This window comes from Mixophyes fleayi, chromosome 7 (genome assembly GCF_038048845.1).
Source record: "Mixophyes fleayi isolate aMixFle1 chromosome 7, aMixFle1.hap1, whole genome shotgun sequence".
NCBI classification, from domain to species: Eukaryota; Metazoa; Chordata; class Amphibia; order Anura; family Limnodynastidae; genus Mixophyes; species Mixophyes fleayi.
In genome coordinates, this window is record NC_134408.1 from 53,257,322 (window position 1) to 53,277,139 (window position 19,818).

General features: G+C 37.3%; 1 protein-coding gene across 4 annotated transcripts in view; it reads left to right on the top strand.

Moving 5' to 3' along the window:
* CARHSP1 (calcium regulated heat stable protein 1) overlaps positions 1 to 19,818 on the top strand; it is a 53,872-nt gene that overhangs the window by 15,806 nt on the left and 18,248 nt on the right. The window contains exon 1 of one of the 4 annotated variants that reach the window (XM_075179839.1): positions 3,236 to 3,260. The exons of the other annotated variants lie outside the window; for them this stretch is intronic. The gene's annotated coding sequence lies outside the window, so the exon portion shown is untranslated. Of the gene's footprint in view, positions 1 to 3,235; positions 3,261 to 19,818 lie in introns of those variants that run through there. 4 annotated transcript variants of the gene reach the window in all.

The following is a 19,818-nucleotide window of genomic DNA, read 5'->3' on the forward strand; positions in this document are numbered from 1 at the left end:
TATATTCATATTCCCAATAATATAATACAATAATATTGCATCCTTAATATAATGCAAAATTAATTTTTGCCCCCATAAATTAATTCTATATTTTTGCACCTTGATCAATAGATAATGTTTGACCCCATATTTATATGTCAAGGATACCTTCTCTTATGTTCTGACTGGCAATATAGCTCAAGCAGCTTGCATTTTGACAAATTGGTGGTTCTGAGAGGGGAGATTGCTCAAACAGCAGCTTAGCATTAACGTACAACGAACTGCTTGGATCATCTCCTCGAGCATTAACGTACAACTGCTTATTTCGGTGCTTGAACGATCTACAAAGCTAAGTTCTGTACACTTTTATAAGTGATACGTATTTCATTTTGTCTACTAGACTAACTTCTGTCTATGCTCCGCTAGTTACATACAAGCCTACATGAACGTCTTTACGGCAAAGCGGAAGATTGTAGACATTTGGGCACCGCTGTATTAGGATTCATCTAACGAGGCTCACTATTTAACAACACTCAAATGAATTTGGATAACTCCTATAGGGACACTTGAACATTAAGGTGTCCAAACCTGTTTGTCCAATTGCATTAATAACTGGACGTTATACTACACACCTGAGTGTGTCTATTGATTCCGGACTTTAGCTAGCTAGGCTAGCGTGTTTTTCAGTACCTCAATTAAAAGGTTTATGAGCCGGTATATGTACTTATATGAGCAAGGAGCTCTCACAGTCCTAAGGAGTTGCACCATTACAGTTTGGAGTTTGTATAAATATTTACCCGCCTACATAAGCTTCATGATACATAAAATCAAAGATTATACCTTCCAGTTTTTTATGTGGTCCGGACCACTGTCTATATGATCAATGTCAATTGTGATGTTGTTATGTTAGAGGCCATTGTGGTTTTTTATTACAGGTGGATGTCTAGTCACCTATGACTAATAGATGTGTATTGTTTTTAAGTGTGATCTACTAATATTAAATTTATTAATGTTCATGTGATTATTCTGCTATTTTTTTTTTTTTTTTGCTGGATACTGCGCCCCTTTAATATTTTATTACTTGGTTGTTTTTGGTGGATTCAGATACCCACCGTAGGGAGCTGCGGTCCAACAGTACATACTATTTATTTGTGATCCTTAGCGCCCAATTCTTTGTCTGTTGCTTAGTAAATCTGTCTGTCTGTTTTGTATTTTGATCATGCTTAAAAATTGGGCGATATGTAAAAGTGGTGCTTTGTGAAACTGGTTTTCAGCCATTTTACTGGTGGTCTCTAGTAAATCCTCTGGCAGTTTCATCAAACCGCTCTTTAGTAAATCTAGTCCAAGATGTAAGAATTCCTTAATCACGTGCCACTAGCAAAACAAATTCCCAACAGCCCAAGCACAGGGAAATTGAAGAAACACTCAGGCTTCACTAAAGGGTATCCAACCAAATATCAAGTTTGACTCTTACTGTGGTGTTTTATGGCTGGCAGACACTATGGCTACTATACTGTCTGGAACCTACCCCACCTGTGGCATCTTCTGGAATTCTGTTTGTGGTGGCTTCAAATTGTTATGGCTATGGCAAGCCCAACCCAGCATAGAGGAGCCGGGACGCTACAGGAGTTGGGAGGAAAAATATATCCTTTTTTTTCTTATTTGACTATCTCATGTATGCAAAATAGTCAAAACGTATTTTTTGCGTGGAGACACCTTTTAACGAGATTAATACAGTTGGCAAATCCAAAGATGGACATACATTTTGACCCTTTCTTTGTTCTTCTAGTCTTAAAGAATGTCCTAGCTGGCTCCTCATCAATCAAAGGCAAACCTGTTGGACTATTAAAGGTTAAGTCTCAGGTCTTTCTGCGTCAGGTGTGGCAATACCAAGATCCTTATCTACTCTATTTGTAGAAATTACAATATTGTAATAATTTTATGAGCTCCGAAATAAACTTTGTGCGTAACAGCAAATTTTTTTTCTTTAATTGATGCGAAGCGCGTCGTCATGCCCTGCCTCTAATACGCATCACTTGCCTTTAGGTCCAAAAAGTATTATTAAAATAAATAGTATCCTGCACTACAATCAAAGTCCCTAAATAAATTGGGAAAATGACAATAATGTGACCGTAAATGCTTCATTATGTAGCAAGTCGGCTATAACTGATGTTGGCAATTCATTTGTTGGTTTTATTTTGTTATTTTTAATATATGCTATTCACTGTTAAGAAATTAATTAATAAATGTTTAATTGGCACTGTTTAGTTGCCATATTTCAGTCCACATTAACAATCTGTTCTGTACGTATTTGAGCCCACTAACTACTTTGGAACACATTTTTGAGCTTATACTAGTTCGATTATAAAGAAATATGCACATTACCTATTTAGGTCTATGGAGAACTCCCATTAAGATGCTGAGGATCATGAGCAACATATATTGTTCTAAGCGAGGGTAAGAAATCTCCTAAATGTTAGTACATTTTACTATATCTAATAGCAATCTGTGGATTAGTCTGAAACTAGTTTAATTTTTCGGAGAATTAATGAGCAAAGATTTGAAGGCTTGGTGATTCCACATTCTATTGGTATACATTGAATTAGGATGGGCTTTTTCTTTTATATCTGAGGAGTTAATAAACTGCTTATTTATTACTTATATTTGAAGATGCAAGAAGAATCTCTATACTTGACATATATTTATAAACTACAGACATCTGTTGACATGTTGACATGATTTTATTTAATTTATGATCTTGATAGGACTACATGGTATGATTAAGAACTTATTTAAATTAATAGACTTTTTTCAATAAAATCAGCAAGTATTTGTCAACACCATAACGAACCTCTTATGCATATGTATTGATTAATGAATAATTAATCATGTGGTTCATCTTGTATGTCAAGTTTTGGTAGAAGGGCTGTACGTAATTTAGAGGTAGAAAACACCCTTAGATTAGATTGTTTTGTTTTCACCTTTTAAACCATGTGCTTTTTACCATACATGCAGAATTTATTGACATTTTCTATTTTTATTAAGTGACTGTGATTGATTGTAGCTGGTGATACTTGTTTTAACATGATTCGCTTAGAAATTCTTCTGTGACTATACATGCTTTCTTGAAGTCATGACAAACCTGAATGTGGCTCACAAAATTACAAAGGCTGTACACAAAGACTTAGGTGTGTATGTGTGTGTATGTATGTGAGGCATTTTTCCTATATTTTATACGAGACCCTCGGGGATCAGTGGAATCGATAGCATCACCCAAAACCGTGAGTGACTTTCGCAATACAGGAATGCTCCTGGTTTATTTTTGAAAATATACACCTAGATATGGATCAGTGAATTGGCTATTATAATAAAGAGGATGTTAGAAGTTCTAAAAGCACCATGGTTGTGGCCTCATGTTTGTATATAGTCCCCAAACTCCTCTCTGACTTGTAACATGGTTAATTTACAGTAGGTGGTGTGTTTTTCACATTCTATTCTTAGACACAGTGACTTGTTGCTTTGGTGTTACATAGTGTGGGAATATGCACATTGGTTAGTTCTGGCTATGCAATATAATGGCTGTTTGTATTTTGTAATTTGCTTTATTTTACATGATTTATCCATTCTTGCTTTGCACCACATAAATGTACACTGGCATCGTACCTAACAATGAGCAGAATAAAATTGTCTTCTGGGACTGGATGTGTTCCCAGTATATATCGGCCTTCATCAATTGCAATGTTTAGGAAAACTTTATATACAGTTCTTGGCTGTTAGCTGTCCCAGTGACCACACTATGCAACATTATGCCACAAGACATTGCTCATAATGACTCTATTATTGCCAGCCAATGTGAGAGCTTTGCTCTAGCACAACATTGTGTCCGGAACCTCTAAATGCCAGAAATGGGTCATGGTGGTTCCTGACCAAATTGCTGGAGAGAGAGGCCTGTCTTTCATCTTTCCTGGGTCATGATTTCCTATGTGGCAGGGACAATTTTTTTTGTTCGCCGCTGTATATCTTTATTTAATGCAGCACTGATTGGGGAAAGTCCATCTTGCAGAGAGGTAGAAATTCCTGAACCTTATAGCAAAATTGCGACAAAGCTCTTTACCATCCCTAGTCAGTATTTAGTAGTGATTCTATTACTAGCAGTCTGGCACATAAGTCTGATATTATGTATTTAGTCATTTTATCCTCAGTTATTTTCCAAATAGTTTGACTCCCTGTCTAAGCCTATGAAGTCATGTTACGTTTGTACTTCAAAGGACATTCTTTTCTCTAACACGGCTTCCTGTGCTGTTGGGCCCCACAGTAGTAGCCTGGAAAGATACACCCTTGCCACCATATTTAGCCATTTATGTGCTGGAAAAAAACTTTAACATGATAAACTACTGCACTTTATTTAAAATTGCTTTGGGTGTTTTTAGAAATTCCTCTTTCATTTTAAAAGTTGATTGATTTATTTTTTATTTGTTTTTCTTTCTCCTATTTGATTATATGCATTTTAAATTTTGTAAAGGAATGTTTTTAAAAAATATATATATATTGTTTTAAATTTATCTTTGAGGCAAAAACATAAAAAATACATTTTTTTTTGTGATGAATGGAAAAAGTGAATTTTCAGAATACAGGAAAACTAATTAGCAGAAAAAAGGAAGAATGTTTTACCTTATTTGATCGAGTCTGTCAGGACCATTTTTGGCACATAAATCTCCTGCATGAATCCTCCCTGGCCCCTGATTACCACCCCCGAACATCACCTTTAGTGGTATTACATGACATATGAAAGTGCATCTCTGTCATTGAAATGGGAACACATTTAGATCTATTAAAACACAGAAGCTGAAATTGTGTAATTTGCAGACTATGTATACGTGTACTGTGTACACTTTTATCAGAAATATAATGGAGTAGTAGCTTTGTTCCAGCTTATTTTATTTAGCCCAGCTTTCTTTTTCATTTATACCAACAGGAATTGCAACAGTCTCAATGGTCTTGGTATCTAGGTAGCAGTGTGGGTTTTTTTCTCTCTCATCTGATGTAACACTATAACTGATCATAGTAAAACAACACCAGGCATGTGGCTCATATAATCCATCTCTAAGGTCACTATTGTTCTAGACTAAACAAATGAAAAGCTTCCATAAAAAATTCATTCTATGAAGCTGCATTAATACTTTGCTATTTAACTTTATCACATTGTGGTAGAATCGCTCAATTAATTTGCCGAAAACTTTCAGATTGTTTGAGAGATTGTTTTTGGTTTGCTGCTCTCTGCATACCCATTATCAGCATACGTCATGGCTTAAATATAACTCCTAAAAGTACCAAACGTGATTTGTCATAGGAAGTGCATATTAGCAAATGGTCTGTTTTTGGAGGGTTGGGTCCGTTATTCTGACAACAGTGTTACTGACAAGGACTATATAAACAAAGAAATTCCGATTAGAAGAAGACCAACAATGATTAAATGCAGACTTACATTAAAACACACAAAGGACAATTTTGACAAGTCTCCATCCAGACAGTTAGACATTTCGGCAACTCTTACAGTTAATGTGAGAGTTAGGGTCCTGCCATTGCCACTTTAAATTTAGAGCGACATGCACATTTCTGTCTTATGACATACAACTCAATGCAGTATCTTCGCAATGTCTAGCAGTGTGCAAATTGTCTTTTGTGTGTTTTAATGTAAGTCTGCATTTAATCATTGTTGGCAGCACAGTGGCCTAGTTGTTAGCACTTCTGCCTGACAGAACTAGGGTCATGAGTTCAATTCCTGACCATGGCCTTATCTGTGTGGAGTTTGTATGTTCTCCCTGTGCGTGGGTTTCCTCCGGGTGCTCCGGTTTCCTCCCATACCCCAAAAACATACTAGTAGGTTAATTGGCTGCTATCAAAATTGACCCTACTCTTTCTCTGTGTGTGTGTGTGTGTGTGTGTGTGTGTGTGTGTGTGTGTGTGTATGTGCAGGGACTTATGTGAATGAGTTCTCTCTACAGTGCTGCAGAATTAGTGGTGCTCTATAAATAACTGATGATGATGATTGTTGGTCTTCTACTAATCAGAATTTCTTTGTCTATATAGTCCTTGTCGGTAACACTGTTGCCACAAAAATGAGTAACACTGGTTTTGGAGATATCTGAACATGAAGCTAGGGTCATTTGTGTGCTGGTCTTGTAGTTCAACACTCATTGCAAAGGGGGTTAAGCAGGTGCTGCGGTTACCGGCCATAGACTTTTGGTTCTTGGCCAAATGGTTAATGCTTTAAGTGTGTTGGTTGGTGGTGGACATCTGGGCTCTTGCTTCAGTTGATGGGGTTTTGTGTTCATGATGGCAAAAATCAATTGGTTGTTGCGTTTCTTTTCTCAAGTTTGTTTGCTTTCTTCACTCAGTTTATTACCTTTTGTAATTAAGAGAGTTCCCAGGGATTTGTTTGTCTAATATTGATATATATTTGATTGGGTACCTTGAACCTGTTTGTAGCATTGACCTATAAAACCGTGTCTTGTCTCTCAATGGCATTCCATTTAAGGTTGTGGCTGAAATTCAATTCCCTCTACTTCCATGGTATTTTTCAAATTTTGTTCTTCAAATCTAAATGTTGTTTTTGTATTAATTTGCAGGATTTGGCACATTATTGCCTGTATTAGCCCATGTCTTGCCAGCTGTGTCCATCACAAGTAGAGAGTGGAGGGGGAGGGGGGGCTGATGCAGACAGAAACCAAACTGCCTTTGTCCACTTCTTTATATATTTAACTATAAGTGTAGGGTGTAATATACACCCAAAGACGATTGCCAATAGGCTAAGATGGAGAGGAAGACAATCGGGTTTGTGTGCAGAAGTAAGGACGGCCTACCAGTGATTAAACTGTTTTTTTCATGATTTATTAGCTTTAGAATTACCTTACTTATCCAAGAAGCAGGTGGAGCACTAAATTAGGTTAATTTAGGCCCAAAAAATTGATTTTTAAACAAAATTGCAAAACAAAACCAAAACGCACAGTGGTGGTTTTACCAAAACCCAACGGTAATCCAGATTCAAAACCAAAACCAAAACACGGGGGTCAGTGAGCATCTTTAATCACAAGGAACAAAGATTGTGTGCGTTTGTGTTTCTTTACAGTGACAGACTTCCTAAAATATAACCTGCTTGATAGATTGATCTCCCACAGGTTAACACTTCCTAAATGGTGGTTAGTGCACTGACACATGGTGATCATTTAACTACTTTAAATAGAACTGTACAAATTAGAAGATCATCTTTTTAACAGTTGTGACATTATTATTGTAGGGAATGGAATTTTCTTTTTCCAATGTGTTAGTTTGTAGGATTCTGTGATTTACTGTTGGCAAATGAACAAAGTAGACTTGCATTATTAATCAGCAGCTGTGAGATATATTTGCTGGGCCTGATTTACAACTGTTCATTCAAGGAGTACTTGATCGATTTTTATTAACCATAAAGTAGTTTTCTGTCATTTTATCACTGCATCTCGAGGAAATGAACTCCAGATAATAGAGGAATTATTTATATTGTGGAGATACTTCTGTGGTGGGGAAAAAAGCCAGTTGTGCATTTTGTAAGTGATCAGAATGATTATAAATATATAAACAAAAAAGTTACGGTTTACACGGTCGATTAAGGCTTGTTACACTTGCACACCATCTAAAATTTAAGAAAACTATTGAAACTCTTCCACTCAAAATTAGAAAAGCAATGAAATTACGACCATTAAGCCTTAATGGACGTGTTCCTTGTGCAATACAAACATGTATAAGCCATCACATCCTGGGGTTAGATGCAGACTCGGCACTATCATGGAGTGAGACAAGTTTCAGATGACTTGTTTTTCTAATACAAGAGATTTGGACAACTAAATGTGTGACGAGTACCCGAAATGCCATTATTTTGGTGCCATGTTCAATATTTATATATAATTGCTGGAAACTAGTGAAGACCCATCCAAAAGAGAATGAACCTCTGGTATTGACCCAGCTATTGTTTCCTGAATAAATATTTATTTAGAGAGGACTTACAGCGAGGTACCGTTCTATGACCACCTTAACAGAATGAATCAAACAAGTAAAAAACTGTTGTCGATCAAAATGATCAGTAATGCTAATTCCATATGGACACGGAAGAGTCTTAGATGAGATTATTAAGCATTAACCAATGTTTTATTCAGGGATCATCAGTGACTATCCTCAGACTTTTCATCTGTTACAAAAATAGAGAATCCCACAGTTGTATACTGTGGCCTTGCAATAAATAGTGACATATTTAGAGAAGAAAGATCCCCAGCAAATGTGTGAAGACCGACCAGTCCAAGATCATTTTGTTTAGCAGGAGATTACTGTAGTCCTCTAACAGCTGCTAAGGCTGGGTACACATTATAGTGTTTTCAGCTGATCATCCAGCCAATCATACGCTAAACGACTTTTCGGCCCGATATCGCATTAGTGTGTACGATGACGAATGATTATCGTTCATTTCATTTGATTTTTAAACCAGACTAAAAGTGTTGTTCAACAATGGAACGATGTAGATCCAATTCCGCAGTGTGTATGCACTCATGATGGCAGTGTCCATAGATCTCTATGGAGTGTGCAGAGTCACAATCTTTTCAGACAATGGTTTTCCAGCAACATAATCATGTAGCTCTAGTCCATAATAAGCAGAGTAGTGAGGTTGCAGTCATTGGTAAAGCTGTGAAGATTTAGGAAGCCATGTACTTCACTCCGAGGAGAGTTGGTAGAAGTTTGAAGGGGACTGCAGCCGATAAAGTTTCAGAATTTTTATACACAGAGAATGGGGGGCTGAAGAATTACCTTTCCGAACTGACACGGGTAGTGACCGTTTATAGACCGTTTAGGCTCTGAATTGTTGAATGCAAAGAAATGTCTGTCTCTTACTGTTGCATGTAATCTGGAAGTTCCATTCGGTAGATCTGTCTGGCGGAAGGTCAAATTATTAAGAAGAGACCAGTGAGAGAAAAAATAATCAGTTTAAAAACCAGCAGCTCTAGATCTGCCAGTGACCATTTGTATGAATGTGCTCCATCACGTGAACACTGTCATTCAAGGATCTGGGATCTAAGTTACCTTGTTTATTGCAAGAGAATGAAAAACTGAGCAAAAGCATCTAGAAGCCAAAATAACAGTTAAACTATACGAAGTCTGTGACAGAATTAAAGTCTGGCTGAAGTTAACTGAGATAAGTAAATCAACATCATAAGGAGCATATTTCAATCAGTGTTATATCCAGTATACAGGGATATAGTAAGTATAGCTAAAGGGAATTTGTTTAAATGATAGTATCATAACAAACTTTAGTTTAAAAATGTTGACGCTTTGTAATGTGTGGTAACTTCTAGCAATCAGTCAGATCCTAGCTCTGTGATAGGCAACAGACAGCCCTCTGAGCCTGCACCTGTTGCCCCCAGCTCCTTCCTGCTATATTGTCAGCAGAGCTGGGCAGGGGGGCATCCGCCCCCCAGACCGGTCTTATAGTGGACTACCTTGGCATGGGTCACTGGACCACCTGCATTTTTTTCCATTTTAAAATGTTCCTAATAAGCTGCTAAATTGAGCCTTGCCCCGCGGGTTAGCCCTCCTCTGATTGTCAAATTTGTTTGTTATAGCTTGTAACAATGCCTGATGATATGTTATTACAGATAGGAGTATCTTCCTTTGATTAAATATATTTTTTAAATTATTACTGAGATTAAAAGCTTTTTGAAGTTTAGAGGGCTGCCCCATGCAGGCCCTGCAGTTTATAACGAACACTTGCTAACGAAAATAAAAGCAAGACTGTCTAACTAGTAACTTGGGCATCCCTGTCACAAGGGATCCTAACTTTGATGGCCTGGCTTTCCATTTGCATGTTCTGTATGCTCATCCCGCAACTGTCCTGATTTAGGCAGTGAAGTTCCAACAGCCAGAGGCAGGGGTTCGTGGAGGCATAGAATTTGAGAAGCGCTACGCATATAATGGGGAAACTTGCCATGCCTCAAATTGGGGAACAACACACCCGTACGGAGGCATGCCATTGGTGGTCTGATTCCCAAGCTGGAAATGTTGGGCTGTATATGTGTATTTTCTTTATGCTCAAAAAAAAAATTTGCTGTGCCTGTTTTCCATATTCCCTTCCACCCCTGTGCTAAGCAAAACCTGTGTTAGTAGTTTGCATGTTGTAAGAAAGTTTATGAGTTTCATATTTAGTTTGTAATCGTTTCTGCGAATCTGTCCTGAAATCAAATTTGGCGAAACATTACAATAAGACTGGCATGTCACACTGGTCATTATCAGAGGACAAACTAAAACAAATACGTAATTGAAGCAAATACGTTTCATTGTCACGGTATCTTAAAACTAAATTACAAAGCGTTATACTGAAATTCCTACAATAAATAACTGAATTTATCAATGATATTGCTGCTCTGCTTAGAACCACTGTCCAAATTGTTTTTTTTTTTTTAAATAAAATATTAGAAACAAAAGATCTACATGTTTGTTCTAAATTTATTAATTTCATTGGCAGAAATTGGTTTAAATATTAATAACAAAGGATGAATATTATAATTTCAAAAAAATTGTTTCAAAGATATGAAGTGCCTTTCTTATTCACCGGAGTCATCAATCCAAAATTACCATTTAGTGAACAAGAAATTGGTATGGAGCAAACAAAAGCCTCTCCTCTCACTCCAGTATGTATGTATGGTATGTATGTATGTATGTATTGCTAGAGTGAACAGATTGTCCAAAATATATGTAGGTTTTTAAACCTAATTTAAGAATTAGCAGTTAGTTAAAGTAAAATACAAAAATAATTTCAATGAAAATGTTTATGGTGATCACCAAATTGACCAAAGTACATAAAAATAAACTGTAATTTTGGTGTACAAGATTTAAAGTCTAGACATTAGTCCATTCAAATCAAAATGCCAATAGTGTCTAGCTTTAATTTTTCTTGTGAATATCCATGCAAAGACTAACAAATCTATTTTGTGCTGATTATATTGAACTGGAGTGGACAGAAAATACAGATTTAAATGGTCAAGCCTCACTTAAGTGCATCTAGTTCTCGGAATCCAATTTTACTAGATGTTTATTGGCATAAGCAGGTGGAATAGGAGCAGTGGCGGATCCAGGCCCCCCTAGCAGGGACTTTCTGCCGACAGCTGTACACTGTGCAGGTCCGTTCGGCAGTGACAGTGTGCTGCCCGGCTGCTCTGATCAGATCCCCCCCCCCTCTCCTTAAAATCGCCCCGGGTAGAACAATTGTCTAGATCCGCCCCTGAATAGGAGAGAGAGCTTTGTCTGTGATGGACGAACGCTTTTAGGATTGAATACTTGCAATAGCCTGTGCGCATGCAGCCTGCTGGGCACACTGATGTCATTTCTCTTAGACAACACCTGCACAAGAGTAAAGCTGGGTACACACTATTGAAAATGACTTCAGATGCGATTTCTGTAACGATTTTACCAATGACTGAAAGTCTGATTAACATGCTGATTCATATGTGATCACCTACATGATTTACATTTAGATCAGCAATCTTCATCTCTCATAACAATCTGCTGAAAAAGATTGTGACTCTGTACACTGTACTGATATCCACCCACACTGCTATATTTACCCAACATCATTCGATCGTGATTTTTAGGAAGTTTATAAAACCAAATCAAGCAATACAATGTGCTTTGGTACAATAAAACATGATTGTGGGAGTGTACACAATGTTGCATTATCTGACCAAACTGTTATTTATCATGTGATGCAATTATTGTGCAGATCAGAGTGTGTACCCAAGCTTTAGACTCGATTAGTTGACCCATGTACAACTTCCCATAGTTCTCTTGTATAGTCCTAAACATTCCAATGATATATGAATGGAGGGGTTGGGTACGCTTTAACAATGGTGAAATTTAATGGATTTGTGGTAATTGTTAAAATGATTACCACCAGAATGGAGAGCTCTGGATAAAATGAGAAGGAGAAGCTTCCTATAGCTCAAGATCTTCATTTATCAAAAGGGCTTATAAATGCACAATCTAAATAAGATGATTACATGGTATGGAGCGTCATTAAGGGGCTGCTCCTCGCCACTCAAACAACATGTATCCGACCAATCTGGAGTCGCTGAATGTGCCCTCAGATAACATGTAAAGGAGGCAATGTGTTTAGAGGGGGTGAAAAAGGGCATTGTTTTGAATACACGTTATCTGACGTTACTTTCAGTGAATTCTGATCAATTGGTTACATGAATTGTGTGAATTAATGCCTACTTGTGTGTCCCAACACCAAAAACATTCGAAAACCCTTCATTTCACTGCATTACTTGTACAATCTTTCTAATTTAGGCTGCTTTTTTGTTTGTTTTTTTTGTTACTTGTCACACTTTTTTTTTTATTTTTTTATTTTTTTTAAACGATAATCCAGAATCTACTTTGCCACAATTTTTTGCTCCTCCCTAAGAAACAACACAAGATGCTAAATTACTGGGGAAACAAAAAACAGAGCATGTATTTAAAAAAAAACAACACAATATCAAATGACACATTGTTTGTATGTCCTGCATAAGTGCTTGAAAAAGAATGCTTCTATACATGATTAAACCACTGATTATTAAAATGCTTGTGTGCTTGAGGCATTTGTCGGAAAGGGTGTATCCATTCTAGTACATATATTAATTCGTTATATAATGTAATTATGCTAACCTTGCATTTTCTTATGAATTCCAGGAATAGAGATAAATATAATTGTATGCCATGTTATTATGTAAATGACAAAGGTGGGAAATAGCTTGGGGTGCCTAGAATTAGGGTGTTGGCGACTAGCTGCCAGAACTTGTTTACCTTTTCGAACAGTGAGTGTTTTCTCATTAGAAATGAAATTTGAAGATGTTGCAGTGAAACACTTCAATCTGTCCCATGTATCCCCACACATATGGTTTCTTCCACAGATCAGGACACAAGAACCATACCTCTCTTTCAACACCATAGTCATCCACCGCTGCATTACTGGTTTATTATCTCACACAGAGCGAAGACCTCTTGATTACTATTTATCAGTGTCCAGTATGGCAGGTTGTGATTTATGCTGATTTGTATCTCTGACACCATAAAAATCAAGACATTCATTAAATAAACCCATTGTAATTGGTACACAAAGGCACAAAAACGCAAAAGAAACCTTAATGTAGGATGCAAAGCTGCACTACCATCTGTTAAGTAAATTTAACTAAGCTACTCCCTATCCTAGCTGGAACTAGAGGCTTGTCCATGCATATGCTTTTTCAGGGGTTCTGTTGGTTGTTCTCACAGACCTGGCCAAAAACCGGGAAATGGGAAGTGAATAGGAGGACAAATCACAAGCCTCAATCAAAGGAATAAAAAAACCACTACACTGATTAGCCCCCAGGACTATGGCGGGGGCAGGGAGAAATTTTGTAAGATTGCTCACGTAGGTGGTAGTGCAGTTTCAACAGCACTGTTTAATCGCCTATTATAAAAAGAAACCAGTGAGACTAAGTTAATATTCATGGTGAAAGACCCCGTGCCACAACATGTGTGGGTGTTACGGTTCTGTTCAAAACCCATTCTTTAATTACAGCCATGGAGCCAGACACATGATATAAATGTTTAAACTGTTTATTGCAGTAAAGGTATAGTCCAGGGAAGGCAAATAAACAGTAAATAGTTCAAGTTGAATGAAACAATGGATTTCCAGATCTTGGCAGACAACAGTAAATGATAAAGAAATGCAGTCAATAACTTAACTGAAACCAGGAACAGAGATACATGCAGGTAATTCAGGAACAGAGCCACATGAGCAGGCCAGAGACTTCTATGACCAGCAAAGGATTCAGGAATAAGCAGGCATATGTAGGCCACAGACAGGTGAGGATAATTAATTAGCAGTGCTAGTTAACCCCTGATAGAGGAATGGCCGGACAGCAGCTCCTCGGGAGAATCACAGATATGTGCACACGGGGTAACAAGACAAATAATAACACAGGGTAAAATGCACACAAAGAAACAGGGCAGATCATAACAAAAATGCACACAAAGAAACAAGGCCGATCATAACAGTGGGGTTGAGATCCTATCACAATATGTCTAGACGGTGTCCCAATGGAATTATCAAGTGATCGGTGTAGCACTTTTTGGCTTCAATAGATTAATTCAGTGGATCCCAAACGTTCTGAGTTTGAGGTACCCTTACGGTCTCCATAATTTTTCAAGGCACCCTTAAGCCAAAATAATTACCAAGTAGTCCCCCGCCTTGGTTACCCAGCTTACCCCCGACTCTGACCACAGCACCCCTGTGAGATTGCCGTGACACCCCAGGGAGCTGCGGCACACAGTTTGGGAACCACTGGTTTAATCTATTCTCAGGAGTACTGTAGGAACCCCTAGCTCTTCTTGCTGATGGAAGCTTACATCTCCTCAAATATAGGTGTCCTTTATCTGTCAATGCACCTCAGGCTCACTGCTACCTCTCTTGTGGGGTACATGGTGGGGATTGGGTCCCATTATACTTCACACCCTAGCCAGGGCCAATTGCTAGTAGCATAGTAGCTCTATATGTGGATTTATTGTGACTGCAGGTGTCTTGAGAATTACTGTTTACATAGGCTAATGGATTGTGCAGTATCCTAAAGACGCATCTGGTTAGTAATATTCTCAGTGCCTGTGTGTATGTGTAGGGGGAGCTTGGATTCTGCGTACATGCTGCTACTATGTCATAATTGCATCCTGTGTTCACTGTACCTTGCATGTAACTTGTTCATTCACATTGTACTACAATATTAACTCAGTCTAAATAATTTAGAGGTATTTTAGTGAATTACAGTTGATGCTAAAGAATCTGGGTGTAGGTAAGTTCATCCTTTTATTTTTTAGACATTGTTTTTTTTTTTGGGGGGGGGGGGGGGAGGGGTGTTGATACTGGGATATCTGTTAATACTCCTTTCTCACAAAAAAATAACAAAAAATGGCTTTACTGGCCACCTTCTGCGAAACTACCGGTCTGTAATGTATGGAGAGTAACAATAGAAATAGTTTCTGATTCTGTTCTCTTATTGAGAGAATAAGAATGGCAAAAAAAGTATACCCTCTTTCCTTCAAATCTGTGTGTTTTAAATATTTAGAAACTAAAATCGCTTAGTTCTAAAATCTGATCCTCCCCAGCGCCTCCCAGCAATTTATCATCATAACCACAATATGCCAGATTTGAACACCAGAGAGAAAACTAAGGCTAGGTACACACTGAAGAATTTTCTGACAGACGCGTTATCTCAAACGATTGTACCTATGACTGAAGGTCCGATCAGTCTGACGATTCATGCGTACACACTGACACTATTTACCTTCAGATCTGTGCTCTTCGTCTGGTCCTCTAGTCTTTAGAGAATGACCGCACAATATTTATTCATTCTTGTCACATTGTCACACCAGTTAAAATGCCTTGTTATAGCTATACACATGTCCTAACGAATTTAGTTAGTTTTTGTGACTACAAAACAGAATGAACAAATGAATTATTCCTTCTACAGCGCACTCTACATTTATTCACCGGGACATTCATTGCTATCATCGGTTGAAAAGAGCCTGACTCTTTAAACTCTATAGGGATCGTGAGCATTAGTGCATACACACTACATGAATGTTAGGTGATTGGTTAGAAAATATTAAACAGTACGACCAACCAAATGAGCCCTCAGTCGACACTTTAGAATGACTTTCGACCATCGGGTCACTATACACACTAACCTGACTTCCGACGGAACGGTCGTATGTCTGCTGATATGCCCAATTATTGTCCAAAATACGCTCCAGTATGTACCTAGCCTAATTTAGGACAGATTAACTTATCTGTCCTTCTACTACCAGCTGTATTTCACTGTATGCATGTATGTGTTTGTGTGTGTAAGTATACATTTACTCATCTCTAATCACCTCAAAGCCAGACTTACTTTTATGGTAGTATGACATTCAAAGGTTTGTTTCAAGTGAAACATCTTATGTGGTGTTTACATGGTTAATATTGCAAAGATGTTTTCACAAAGGCGTTTTGGGAAAAGATCCCCTAAACATGATTTCTGTTTCTATCCTAGATTTACCAACCCCAAGCTTTTCCTCCTCCACCCTGAATTTCCTGCATCTAAATGCAGACTTGTCCTTTTCTGCATTGTGTGAATTGTCACATAGCGGTTTATGCCAGAGTCCTTAAGGAGTACTGATAAACTGGGTTTTTACTGGACATTAGACAATGTGTTGGCATTTAGCTATAAGTAAACCAAACTGAATAAATCATAACACCATTAATTACTAAATAAAGTAACAGTCTCCACTTCAATTGCTACTAATTTAGTGGGGCTTAAAAAAAATCTGCAAATATTGTGAGTCTTTTTCCTGTTTTGAAAATGACCAAACCAAGTACCTATTTACCCTACATTCATTTGTTTTTAGTTTTGTTTTTCCCTTTTACAGGTGCTCTTAAACAGTGAATTTAAGGGTTTTCTACATTCGGCAGTGACACAGGGCATTGTTTAACGGAATACTAAACCTAAAATGCTAAGTAACTTCCATATATGGAAGACCCGTATATATTAAATGTTCAATACACTTTGGTATATATTTCATATGCGTTTGATCACGGGGGAAGAATTTTCCTATGCACATCAGAATCTTCATGAATAAGCCAGGAAAAGAACACTATGGGCTAAATGTATCAAGCTGCGGGTTTGAAAAGTAGAGATCTTGCCTATAGCAAACAATCAGATTGTGGCTATCATTTTGTAGAATGTACTAAATAAATTATAACTAGAATGTGATTGGTTGCTATAGACAACATCTTCACTTTTCAAACACACCGGGAAAACGTAGCTTGCTACATTTACCGCTATGGGTCATTTGTGAAGCTGCAAAAATGCAGATATACAGCACATATATTTTTGCATTAAGGCCATGCTCATATATAAGGGTTCACTTTCCACTTTTGGAACGTGCTTTAATGCATATGCTTTGCTTGGCCATTTGTTGAATTTTGCTATGAGGTGGGATTGTGTGTTTTGAAGTAATATATTTATTTGTTTTTTGATAGGCAAATTCTTACTGCCAGGAACTGTTCTGAGAGTAGATGCATTAGCTTTCAGCAGTGTGCATATAAAGGGAATGTTTACATATTTATAAAAAATATATAATTTGCACTTCATTTCCAACGATACTTTGTTGATGGGCATGTATGCATTTTAAGTCTGGTGCACAAACCTATAGTTCTGGAAGCCCAATATAGTAAAGTAATCAGTGATGTAAGAAATAACAGAGAGAAAGTAAAGGGGCTAAAAAGTGTAGGGGAACAGTTTGGTAAGTGGGCCATATGGATGCATAATAGTAGTGGAGAATGGAGCAGAAAGTGGAGACATGAGGGTATATTTACTAAACTGCGGGTATGAAAAAGTAGAGATGTTGCCTATAGCAGCCAATCAGATTCTAGCTATCATTTATTTAGTACATTCTACAAAATGACAGCCAGAATCTGATTGGTTGCAACAGGAACATCTCCACTTCTTCAAACCCGCAGTTTAGTAAATATACCCCATGGTATTAAAATCCAATGTAAGCCTAAATGGAGAATGAAGGGAGGTTTTGGAATAGACTCTGGTGTAAAAAGTGACCAAACCAGTTACTGTAGTAATGTGAACTAAAAAGGACGCCAAAATTAAGTTGCTAACTTCCTATGTATCCACTTAATGCTCTAATTCACAGCAAAGCAGGACAAATGCTATTCTAAACTTTCATTAACAATAATTCTTTGTATTTCTGTCTCCTTATAAAAATAAACCGAAAATGTCAGGACCTTGATTTAAAAGCTTCCTGGTAAAGCTTTTCTCTCCATTTAAAAAGTGCATTGCCACTTAGCTCTTTTTTCCTACTACAAATTGCACTTCCGCTCCCTTATTGTGATATCATGCTACTTAACAATATACTTCTTAATGATTTGTTTTTAATTTGATATTAATGATGAAAACATTTTAGTGGTATCTGCTTCCTACAATATTCTCTACAAATGCCTCTCAAATTGTATTTAATGTTTCTTCAGTGATGCCTAGTGAATTTCCATATAACCTTATTAGCTATGCTGATGAACACACATTTGCTTAGTTGAAGTTGATATCTGATATTTCAGCCTTTCATGCATTTATTGTGCAATGTTTTTAATAGCTTTACCTTCCTAAGAAGGTTGTGTAAATGACATTGTTCATATTTAGCAGACATTCACAGGAAACTATTTTCTAGTGCTTTTAGACTCCCGTGTGAATAGAGCCAGAATGTCCATTTCATTTACTAACTTTGTTTTTCTGGGTATCCTTTTTTGATTTCCAAGACAAAAGTGGAGCCCTGCTTGACCATTTTTCTCATGGAGTCTGGTGATGACCTCATCGCATTGGATACGGAGGACACCTGTTATAAACTAGATCTTTATACTATGTGGAAAGCAAAGTCTTGGAGCTGAAAACCCCTCGCATGACTAGTACTATATAGGCTCCCACTACAACCTAAGCAATCTTTCTCCTAGTCATCGCGTATTATCATTTCTCCCTTAATTTGTTGCTTCTCTCCTGTCTTGCTTCTCACAATAACAGTGAATTGTAGCGGTTAGTGTGCATTACATCTGACACAGGATAGGGATGAGTGGAATACTAGCCTGTTTCATTTTCATATTAGTTTAGTTTAGTCTGACACAGCAATTACGGTCTGAAAAACTGCTCGTGTGGACAAGATCTTGAATTACAATGTTTTTTGATTTAAGGCGAGGTTATGGTTTGCGTATACAGCTCTGTATTATTTTTTCAACCTGGTTTTGTATTATTTTGTTTTTTGCCTTTAGCACATTTACTGAAGACAATGTAACCCATACATCAGGCAGTTTACTTTGTTGTGTTTGGAGCTAATAATCCACAGTCCTTCGTTTCAGTGAGTGGTGGACTCTGCTCATGTTAGTGGAATCCGTCATTCAGCATTTGTTACAGTTTGACTCCTTTTACATTTCAACTGGAGCTGCTGTAACTTCATAGAAAAAAAGGATTAATTTGACTTTTGTGTCATTTCTCCTATTCATGCCACCCACTCTAAATGTGGTGTTGTAATTACAATCATCCTTGGTCAGTGCTCTGACATTTATTTGTGAAATTGTGTTCCCATGCAGAATAGATAACAGCAGTATATGTAGAATTGGCAGGAATTCATTTTTTTTTTTAATGAGAAATTGAGTTAACAGGAAGGGGCACATACAACATTTACATTGTGTAGCTAACAAATGCCTTTATCAAGTTTATACTGGAACGTTACTTTATAGTTGATTCTAAATCTCTGGTCCTGGTGAATAAACCATAAACAGTTCATAATATATATGAAAATACATCAATTTACCTAGGAAGTGCTGTCTGGTCCAACCTCCAAACAAACTTATTTATTCACCTGACATTATTGACTTTGCCAGTGTGACTAGCTTTACACACTGGAGGTTGAAAGCCTGGTGATGTTTGGTAAATAGTGCATGTGTTTTGAGTGGTCACTATATTGCTTTGTTGAAGTGACTGGTTTCCCTTGGCAGCAAAGAAAGCCATAATTTACCAGACATCTGATAGACCTACTGAATGGCAGCTGTGTCTTCTAAATATCACTAACTAGTTACAGGATTCAATTAGATCATGGCTGGACCAAGTGCGATGCAATCATTGTGCTCAAAAATAAAAATAATGTTGATGCCTAACTATTGGGAGTCATATTGCTTGTCAGTGCATGCATATTAAACATTGACTA